Source organism: Tripterygium wilfordii, chromosome 11 (genome assembly GCF_013401445.1).
Source record: "Tripterygium wilfordii isolate XIE 37 chromosome 11, ASM1340144v1, whole genome shotgun sequence".
NCBI lineage: Eukaryota > Viridiplantae > Streptophyta > Magnoliopsida > Celastrales > Celastraceae > Tripterygium > Tripterygium wilfordii.
The window spans coordinates 5,956,285-5,966,829 of record NC_052242.1 but is presented as its reverse complement, the minus strand read 5'-3'; the positions used below and the strand labels follow the sequence as shown (position 1 = coordinate 5,966,829).

The window sequence follows — 10,545 nt, the reverse complement described above, 5'->3', positions numbered from 1 at the left end:
CTCATTCAAAAGACTCATCATCTTAAGAGTGTGCTCACTTACATTGGCTCCTTCCTTCATCTGGGTGTTTAGGAGTGTTTTCATGGCAGTCTGTCTTGAGGCTCTGCCTTGATCACCAAACATCTCCTTTAGGCTATAAATGATGTCATAGGCACTTGTCATATTATGGTGTTGTGTTTGCAACACGTCTGACATTGATGCTAACATGTAGCATCTAGCCGTTTCATCAGCCTTCTTCCACTTCTTGTGAGCACTGATTTGCTCATCAGTGGCACCCTCCTCAGGCAATTTAGGGCATACTTCAGTCAACACAAATTTGTACTCTTTAGAGTTGAGCACAATATCCAAATTTCTTTTCCAGTTGATATAGTTTGTTCCATCCAACTTATGGTCTTTCGGTATAACAGATAATGGGTTGAATGAAGACATTTTGAAAAACTAAAAAATGACATATTCAGAAATTAATTTATGGCATACATGATTAGAATTATCTAAGATTGCACCCATAATCAATCATATAATTCGTTAACAATTAAAACACTTTACCATGAAATTTCCTATCTCGATAAGAGAATAAATTCCATGCAATCTAGGAAGCACGGACATGGACACGGACACGGGACACGACACGACACGGACACTCCGACACGGGAATTTCAAATTTTGCAGGACACGGACACGGCAAGGACACGCATACGTAGATATATATATAAAATATATATATCCCATATAAAAATTAACATAAACAAATATTTTTGAATTGCATAATGCTTGATTTTATTAAATATATTTCTAGGTATTTTTTTCAAATTATAAAAGAGTAAAAAATAAATGACATTTTTTTTCCTTGCACAAGCATTTATGAATGGAAACTAGGTTAAGGACACCTATTGACCAACAATAAAGAACAAGGGTTTCAAGGTAGACACACCACATCAGACTTGACTTCTTACATGTAAGAATCTCATGGTGAGTGGGACATAAAACAGCAACTCCTCCAAAGGGAAAAGAGCGTAAGAAATTTACCCCTTTGTCTTTGTTTTCCAGCTGAGGGAGAGCCAAAAACGTGTCCAGGAGTGTCCCCACCGTGTCCTCCCTCTAAAAAGTTGACCAAAATCAGGACACGGTCAGGACACGTGTCCGACACGTGTCGGAGGCGTGTCGGCGGCGTGTCGGTGTCCGACACGGACACTTCGTCATTTTAGAAGTGTCCGTGCTTCCTAGCATGTAATTTAGTTCACATTAAATTTCATTGTCTAGACAACACGCCGTGTCAAATGTAAATTTAATTAGTTAACTTGCTTTGGTCCTATAAATAATGGTATTGATTTCGATGAGAAATATTTCCATAATTTATAGTTAAGTGTATAACTATCACTTGATCATAATCTCACAATCTTCATAAAATTTATTCCAATGGGAAAATAATTTTATAATAAATGACTACCCATTATGACTATCAAGAAAACTAATAATTTGAGATATCTGTAATCGAAAATTTCCGATAGGGAGGAAGGTCTAAGCCAACACATATTTTCAATTACATCTCTATTAAACTTTCTTACCAATAATCCAAACTGAAAAAATATTTCTATAATTCCAAAACTCCTGGAATTGAGATATCTTAAAAAATGCATTGACCGAAATTTACGCATTTTGGTATCACCGCCCAAAACCGAGATTCGTTATGGATTTTCTTCATGAAGTGAAACCGTTATCGTAGCACCATAGGTTTTCAATTTAACAATTAACAAATCTAGCAACAAGGTCGTTCCCAGGAAAGAGGGGGTTTTCCAAAAAACGGTGCGCAATTAAGTAACCTCAATCCTCGACAGAACTTTCTAGACATTGCATTGTTAATCATAAATTAGAATATTTAAATGCATGGGTCGGAATTGCACACTTTGGTTCCGAAAAGAATCTTAAGTTAAAATTTTTTTTTCCCAAAATAATACCATAGTCACATTTAATATCTCAACTTTCCAAATTTTATTATTACATATTTTTCTTTGAACCAATGATGGAGACCGTAGGGTGATGTGTAACCCTTCTCCCACTTAATATTTTATTTTCGGGTGATTAATATTTTAATTTCCATGTTTAGATAACATCCATAAATAAATAGGAATCCTAATCTAGCATGACATTTAATTACAATCATACATGCAATTAAAATAGGAGACATAGTTAAAATAGGAAACCAAATCAATCAAGAGTCCTAGCTATCATGGTCTTCAATCAAGCCCGAATCTCTACTCGATTAGGAATCCCTGTTTGGAAACTGCTCGAAACACTGCTATGCCAGCACTTGCTGCCCGCTGCCCGATCTGCCCCCTGCCGCCCACATCTGTCCGGCAGCTTCCGGCGGTGACTGTCGGCTGCCGGATGCTCTACAGAAGCTATGCCAGCACTTGCTGCCTACGCTGGCAGCAGCTGCCTGTGATGGCAGCAGCTGCCTGTGCTGGCAGCAGCTGCCTGTGCTGGCAGCAGCTGCCTGTGCAGGTAGCAGTAGCCGGCAGCGGCAGCAAGGCTGTCGGTGTCCTTCGTTTCTTCATCTTCTTTTTTACAAAAAAATCATAGCCTCCTTCATACCGGAGTTCGCAATCTAAAAATTCGATTTACAAAAATTCCTACTCCTTTATTTGGAGTGAACAATTCTAAAATCATAATTAAGAAAACTAGATCATGATAGCCAGAATTTCAGCCTGCAAAAACAAGTTAGCAATAACACAGAAAAACATAGATTATGCTAACAAATTAAATTTGATAAATTTTTTATTTTGTTTAGCATCGATTACGTATCTATGATCGGCTGCGATACCAATTGTTGGAAACATGCAACTCGCGGAAGCGTATAGGGACATCATAGACATAAACGATAGCTAGACAAGTTTCAAAAATTTCTTATCAAATACTAATCACCATTGCATAAACCATATATCAATTAATTGCAAGTAGATTATATACCTTGAGATCTCTTTGATTTGATCTCTAATAATCAAGAACGAAGGATGGAGTCAGCGAGTTTGATACTAAGCTCAAACCTGCGGATCTTACACCGTATGCACCAGTTCCCAAACTTGGATTGAGAGGGTGGTCTCTTTTCTCCAAGAACCTGAAGAACACAAACCAAAACTAGTGGAAACGATTAGAGAGTAGAGAGGCCAACTGGTGTCTCAAAACTTGTGTTAACAAAACACACACTATGTGTGTATTTTATAAGGTCGGTCAGACCTAGGGTTTTCTCCCTAGATGGGTCGGCCCCTAAGCCTCTCCCTCTTCTAATTTCGGTCCATTTTGATTTTCATATATCTTCTAGTATTGGGCTTCTAAGCTACAGTGGGGGCCAACTAGGAAAAATAAAACATGAGCTTCCTATGAATTTAATTATCAGCCAAAACCCATAGACATAATTATAATTCATAAATTATAATATATTCCACTAAAATATTATAATTGCACTCCCCGTTTTATCTCAAATTAAATCTGAGCCTTTCGTTATACTTGTTCATAAAATTCCTCACGTTAAGTTACAGATACCCGTCAATTAAATATGCCACTGACATATAATATTTAATTGACATCTTTAAATATTTCCTTGAGCGTACCGCTTAACTTATTTGAATATGTCGTCTTAATTAAAATCCACCTGCAAGGCTTTGACACAATCTCAAATCCTATAAGCATTCTCAAGAGGGTATCATCAATCCATAATTGGACGTGAATTTTATTAACAGATTATTTTCCATCATATATTTAATGCGATGACCCAACTTACTTGGTGTTTGTTGGCCTGTACAAAAAGACCTCACCCTTTAGGAAATCAAAGTCCCGTACATTAAATGCACATGTACTACTAATCTTTAATAAATTAAGAATATGAACAATTATATAACATCTGTGTGAGTGTACAATTTTCCATATAGTCAGACTGGGAAAATTGACTCACACGTAGTCCTGATCAATACACTCCAAGTGTACTGGTATAGTAAGTTCAAGCTTTGCCGCTCTTCATAACCAAGATAGGTATACTGAAATACTATACCACAGCTAAGCCGACGGTTTGTCCAATTCTGTCTTAGTTGTGATCGCTTACTTATATTCGATAGGAACTTATGAATTGCTCTTTCGTGTGCAAGCTTAGACTCTACACACCAATTCATATACCATATAGAATAAAAGACACTGATGCCAATATGTCTTTTCTCATTTTAAATGTTAAATATATTTTGTTCAAATAAATAAATCGAGTTTGAATATTATATAAAATAATGACCTCTAGCACACTATTCCTATTAGAGGGATGATTTGAGGGAAGAAGTTATAAGATTTTCATTTTTCATTTTACTAATTTGAGTCACACAAAATTTTTAGTCTAGTAAATAAAAGACCGCCAATCTAAAACGATGCCATTTTAATCAGAACCTATACTGGCGATTTTAAACGCCTCTATTTCTAAGATACACGCAGTCGTTGATCATATGTATACCAACCGCCACTGAATTAAAAGGTGTACCTACATTTTAATAAATCGTGGCTATATAGTCAATACCGACATTTTCTCAATATATATTCCTGCGTATTTTAAAACCCAGGTGTAACCAAGTAATAGCGGTGGTTTAGCGAAAACCGCTACTAAAAAAATGCCACTGTTGAACCTTTTTGTAACGACCCGTCCCGGAGGGGGGGTCTGCGGAATTACCAATTTGTCCAAACCATAAACTATCCATGTAAATCCTCCAAAATCATTTAATATAATCCCAAAAAAATGAATAAAATGCATTTAGAAATCCATTAAGAGATAATTAATAAGTCTTTAAAATTTAACAAAGCGGAAGTCTTTAATAATCAAACCCTATGCTACCCATAAACCACAACTGTATCCATGGGGACACCGCTCACGCCTCGAGAAGCTGGCCACCAACTACGTACTCACCTGAAAGGGAAAGAAGAAAATAGAGATTGAGCTAAATAGCCCAGTAGGGGTATAGTACTCGATAAGGACTCGGATATCCATGATGCGAATACCGAGAGAGGGAATCACATACGATATGACAAAGAGTAGAACTAGTCTACAAATACAACAATCAGCTCAAGAGTAATACAAGAATAGGCAGGAACAAAAGGATTATGCTCATGTCACAATCACAACCCAATATGCATATATATATAAACATGCAAATTATATATGCAAACACACATCTCCTCCCAATGCGCATAGCGCCACAAATCATCCACATCCAATCATCGGCACACGACAGTCCGGATTTCCCCTCGGAGGCCGTGGCAATCAAATCCCCGTATAATCACATCGCAAGGCAATCCGGATTTCCCCTCGGAGGCCGCGACAATCAAATCCCCGTATAATCACATGGGAACAGATTAAGGGGAATAAATCCCAGACAGTGATCACGTCTCAAGGTGGTGTGTCGCGAGTCACAACCACTGCACAAACCGGAGCCAGACAACAACAACAAGGCCATCACATCCACCCATCTCCACAAATTCACAATCCGAACACACAGTCAATATATATTATGATGCATGTATTACAATAAGTTTTTCCACTCACCCAAAACCCATTTCCAAACTAGTTAAGAAAATATTTTATTTTCTTAGAAAAATAGGACACAAAGCTCTACGAAGAGTCCTAATCAAATCAAACCAAACATCTTTTCCATAGCCAAAATTTCACATGTCTATCTACATGCTGAAAGATTATAGTCAAACACGGAGAAATGCGAACCAATGAATAGACAACAAAGAACGATTCAAGAGACAGGTATTTAACACGCGAGGAAAACATAGAAAATTGTAAAACACGAAGTATCGGGTAATAGAGGTCAATAAATGAAGAACCCCTACCTCGACACCAATGCGAAATCTAGCAACGCTTCTAGAGAGTCACCACCATCACCTATACAGATATACCAGCATTGTACTGGTTAATATAGATTTGTCATAATGTTAATCAACTAATTTATGGTCCAATGACCAAAAGTCAACTGATGGGTCAACTTCAAACAAATTGATTTACTTGACCTTTTGGCACGTGGCCAAGGAAAGAAATTTCCTGCAATTTCCTCAAATAGCCGAGACCCACATGGGTCCTAATGGCCTAGTAACTAAATGGTACAATATTTAAAGAACCAATTTGATTTGTCAATTGAGCCCAACTCACCTTCACCATTTAAGGTCTAACAACTCTAAAGCCATGGGCCCACCACTCTTCTTCTTTAGAAACAATTCAACACAAATAGTAGGTACAGGCTCGGTGTTACTGTGTACCCGAGGCCATTCATTCTGCGTTCAAACCTGCCTAACACCAATCTTGGAATCAAAACCTTGTTCTTATTTTCTTCAATGAATATAATAAATATTAAAGAGACTACCGGATCAGCTAACAAGTAACACTGGGTCGGGTCAACATGTCAAAACTGGTTCTTCCTACTCCGATCTCTATTCCGATCAGCTGCTAGTTGAGTTAGGTCGGCCTCACATCACAGAACACGCAGGTGGCATCCGAGAACGGTGGCGTGGTCTAAGGTGGCCAGATCGGCCCTGTTTTTGTTGTGTTCCACCGCGGCTTCAGCTGCCTTATTCCGACAAACAACCTCTGGCTGCTTGCGACGGTTGGCGGCTTGGCCAGTCCCTAGTGATACGGCGTTTCGTTTGACATAGTTCATGGCCGGTGACATGACCGGACGGCATAGATAGGTGGTGGAGTGGGGCGGCGCCACAGAGATGAGAGAGGAGAAAAGTTTTCTTTTTTTTTTTTTCACGACTCCCGGGGCAAGTCTTGTATTTATATTAGGTTTGATTAAGGTTTTCTTTATTTAAATTTTTTTAACACCTAAACATTTCTCTCTCTTTTTTTTTTCAGTTAAACCCCTCCTTGTTTTAAAGAAATTTCAAGTATCATCCCCCAAAAGTTTAGGGTTTTACACTTTTTCTTGTAGTGCCTTATCTATTGCCCATACCCTACAAATTGGGTAATTATTTTCTTAAACTCATACTCTTATCCATTGGATTAAGGGGAAATCCGACTCATAATCATACCTGTGAATTTCATTTGTAAATTTTTTCTCATACACGTGCACTGTGTTTATGTGTCTTGACACTAGAAATTCTAAATAAAAACTCTACAAAAGCAATGTTTGATTTAGTTTTAGAATAGTAGACTATTCCCCATTTGAGCGATGTACTAGAGTATTTTTGAGTTAAATTGTGGTAGCTATGACAATTTTTTAAAAACTAGACTGGGATCGTCCCAAACAATGGTTAGGTTCCCGATTTAATCAATTGGACGGGTCTAAATCTCTATTCAACCACTTGAATCATTATTAAGTCAGACGACAAAGGCGGTTTTTAGAGTGTCCATGTCGGATGTTATGTGCAATATGTGATTGCCACCTGGAATTTTTTGTAAATTAAATTAAATTTGATTTAATTATCTATTTTGTGAACGCATGTTCAACACTGCACGCCTCTTCTTCTTCCTAACCTATTTATCTACTACACGCATCAATCCCCTCCTGATTACTTTCATACGCGCATCCTCTCTAAACATGTAAATAAACTACTTTAATTGCATTCACTACAAGAAATTCGCGGAAAACCAACCGTTTTTTCCAACCAATTATTTTGGTTGGAATTTGCAACCGATTTCCAATCGTTTCTCATTATATTAACATTTACCAACCGATAAAATATTGGTTGAAAAATCGGTAGGAAAAACTTATTTTCCTACCAACTTTCCAACCCATATTTTGGTTGACAAATATAAGACCTTTTTAAAAATTTTTGAAAAATGCTTCCAACCGAACATTCGGTCAGAATATGTTATTTTGTTTTTTTTTTTATAACATTCCGATTATTTTTCAACCAATAATTGCGGTTGGAAAATCAATTTCATTATTTTTATAAGTAACGTACTGAAATTTAATTTTTCAACCGATTTTATCAGTTGGAAACTAATTTCTATTTGAAAAAAAATTGGCTTTATTTGTTTTTCCCAACCAAAATGTCAGTTGGAAAATAAAATTAATCTTAATTTAATAGTTTTTTTTGTTTCCAGCCGAAATTGTGGTTCAAAACAAAAAAAACATTGTAGCTTAAAAAAAAACCCTTCCCTTGCAAGCAGATCTACTCCGAAAAAAACTCCTCCCCTTCTCTTTGTCGTCTCTCAACGCATCCCCATCGCCACCTTATGTTATTGTCACAACTGGTCGTCATCGTCACCGTCACCAACGCCATCTATCATACCTTACCAAACTAATTTCTATTCTCCTGGTAAGATTCATGTATTTATCTCTTAGCTTCACTTTGATTTTAGGTTTTCATCATTTGGAAACAAATTAGCTTCTCCTGGTAAGATTTCTATTCTCCTTGATTTTAGATTCACCATTTTCTTAGACCCAGCCTTCGTCCCCATCACCAACACCACCTCTATTGCCGTAGCTGCAGTCATCATCACTTGCCGTTGATGCATCCATCACCGCCCCAGAAAAACTGTCGAAGTTCTATCTTGTCGATGATGTCAAGAAACCACTTGTTAACAAGCATAAACCAAGAATCACCAAGCTCAGGTATCTGGTTTGGTATTTACATAATCGTTTTTTGGGTTTACCATCTTGTTTGTTTATTTACTACTGATTATGGGAAAGATATGCTCTTTTTATGTGTATACTAAGGGGTTTAATTTTAAAGGAGTATGGCCGTTGCCCCTTTTTTTTAATAATCTTACAATTATTGCTGTCTTTACACAATTAAAATGTCGAGCAACTATTGATACATGTACGAATGTGTGCAAATGTAATGTGAGATGGTTATAATTTTGGTGCATTAGTGGGTTTTTTATTAGTGCTTAGTTAGTTTTCATTTCATTTTGTTGTTCTGTAGGTACAACATCACCCCAGGTACTATGCTTATCATCCTTGCTGGTAGGTTCAAGGGCAAGCGAGCAATTTTCCAAAAGCGGTTGCCATTTGGGTTGCTTCCTAAAACAGTTTTCCTAAAGCATCTCTGGTGTATATGATGGCTCTTCTTTTGTTCATTTATTTCTTGCTATGTATTTAGAGTGTTAGATGAAGTGTGACATATTCTTCTGGGTCCATATGGAGTCTATGCTGTTGTTTCAGGCAGTTGGTTGGTTGTTTCCTTCATTGCATACAGGTGGCTCCGCCCCCGCCACCAAACATACAAGAAAGATGGTATTCTTGACAATTATATATTTCACTTTCTTTTTTTATTAACATAAATGCTATAGTAGATGTTAATATTTTAGTTCTTTTAAATTACAAGAAGAATAGTCTGGTAGGAAGCCAACTATAGCTGAATTCTTTATGAGCATGCATATGAAAAAGAACAAGATGTGGATTGATACTATATCCGAGATAACATATGTAAGTCATGGGCACTTGTCTCAAATACATTAAGTAAATGTCTATAATCTTAGCAAATTAATTGTATTTCTTTTGTAGAACAAGTTTTCTGATAAGATCAGTCAGCTAGAGGCAAGTCAGAGCACAAGGGAAGGGTCATCTAGTGGTGATCAACATATTGATCAACCTCTACCATCTGGATTAGACGTATGGAAGGAAAAGGTTGGTGGGAAGAGAAAATGGAGGTCGTATGGACTTGGTTTATAGTCCACAGTGGTGTCAGATGCTTCTTCCCGGCATTCCAATTTCTCAAATCATTGGGATGAAGATGAATACATTCAAGAAAAAGTTAGGACTCATGTTTCTTCACTTAGTGCTGAGTTTAATACTCAGTTAGAGACGAAATGAAATGGAAAAGCTGAGTTGGCTGCTCGTTTGGAGTGATTGCAGTAGGAAAATATCCAATACAAACGTTTGCACTCCACGACAATGAAGAAGTTAATAAAACAAATAAGATGATTAGTCTTCTTTTCAAGCAAATGAATGTCAAAGCTGTTCATAGGGCTTCTACTTCATTTCAACTACCACTTAATAAAGATGAATGTGAGGATGATGAAGATGAAGGTGAGGATAAGGAAGATGAAGGAGTTGAGAGTGAGGATAATGAATAGGATTGAATTGCTTTGTGTTAAGTTATTTAATTAAATCTTATGATGATATATTGACAATACTATTTGATATACTGAATTATTTGATGAAATTCTATCTGAAGTGGTTTTAGATTTGTCAATTATCTATTTTGGAAAAGTTTTTTACAGGTGGCATAAAGTATAATTAAATTTTATTTTTATTTTATTATAACCTTACCAACCGCTATTTCGATTGGTACGTATCTCTACCTACCGATTGTGTGGTATCTCGTATTTTCTGTTTTTTTTTTTGTGTTTTGCAACCTTTTTTCGGTTGGTACAATAATTTTTTTAATATGAATACTTATCAACCGAAATATCGGTTAGTAGTAATTACTGTGGAGATATAATTCCCACCGAATTGAAAATATTTGAAATCGATTTTTGGTATTATAAACCAACCGATTCTAAAATGGTTGGAAAAAATATTTCCAACGAAATAATTATCGTACCTACAAAAAATATTCCAACGG

The 10,545-nt window shown here is 36.6% G+C and overlaps 1 long non-coding RNA gene across 1 annotated transcript; it reads right to left on the bottom strand.

Annotated features, from left to right (window-relative positions):
• Positions 1 to 4,728: 4,728 nt before the first annotated feature.
• Positions 4,729 to 7,037, bottom strand: LOC120009535. Its single transcript, XR_005470697.1, has 3 exons — positions 6,182 to 7,037; positions 5,866 to 5,917; positions 4,729 to 4,936 (listed from the first exon to the last, which is right to left on the bottom strand). It is a non-coding gene; the product is annotated as an uncharacterized LOC120009535 (long non-coding RNA).
• Between the last annotated feature and the right edge of the window lie 3,508 nt (positions 7,038 to 10,545).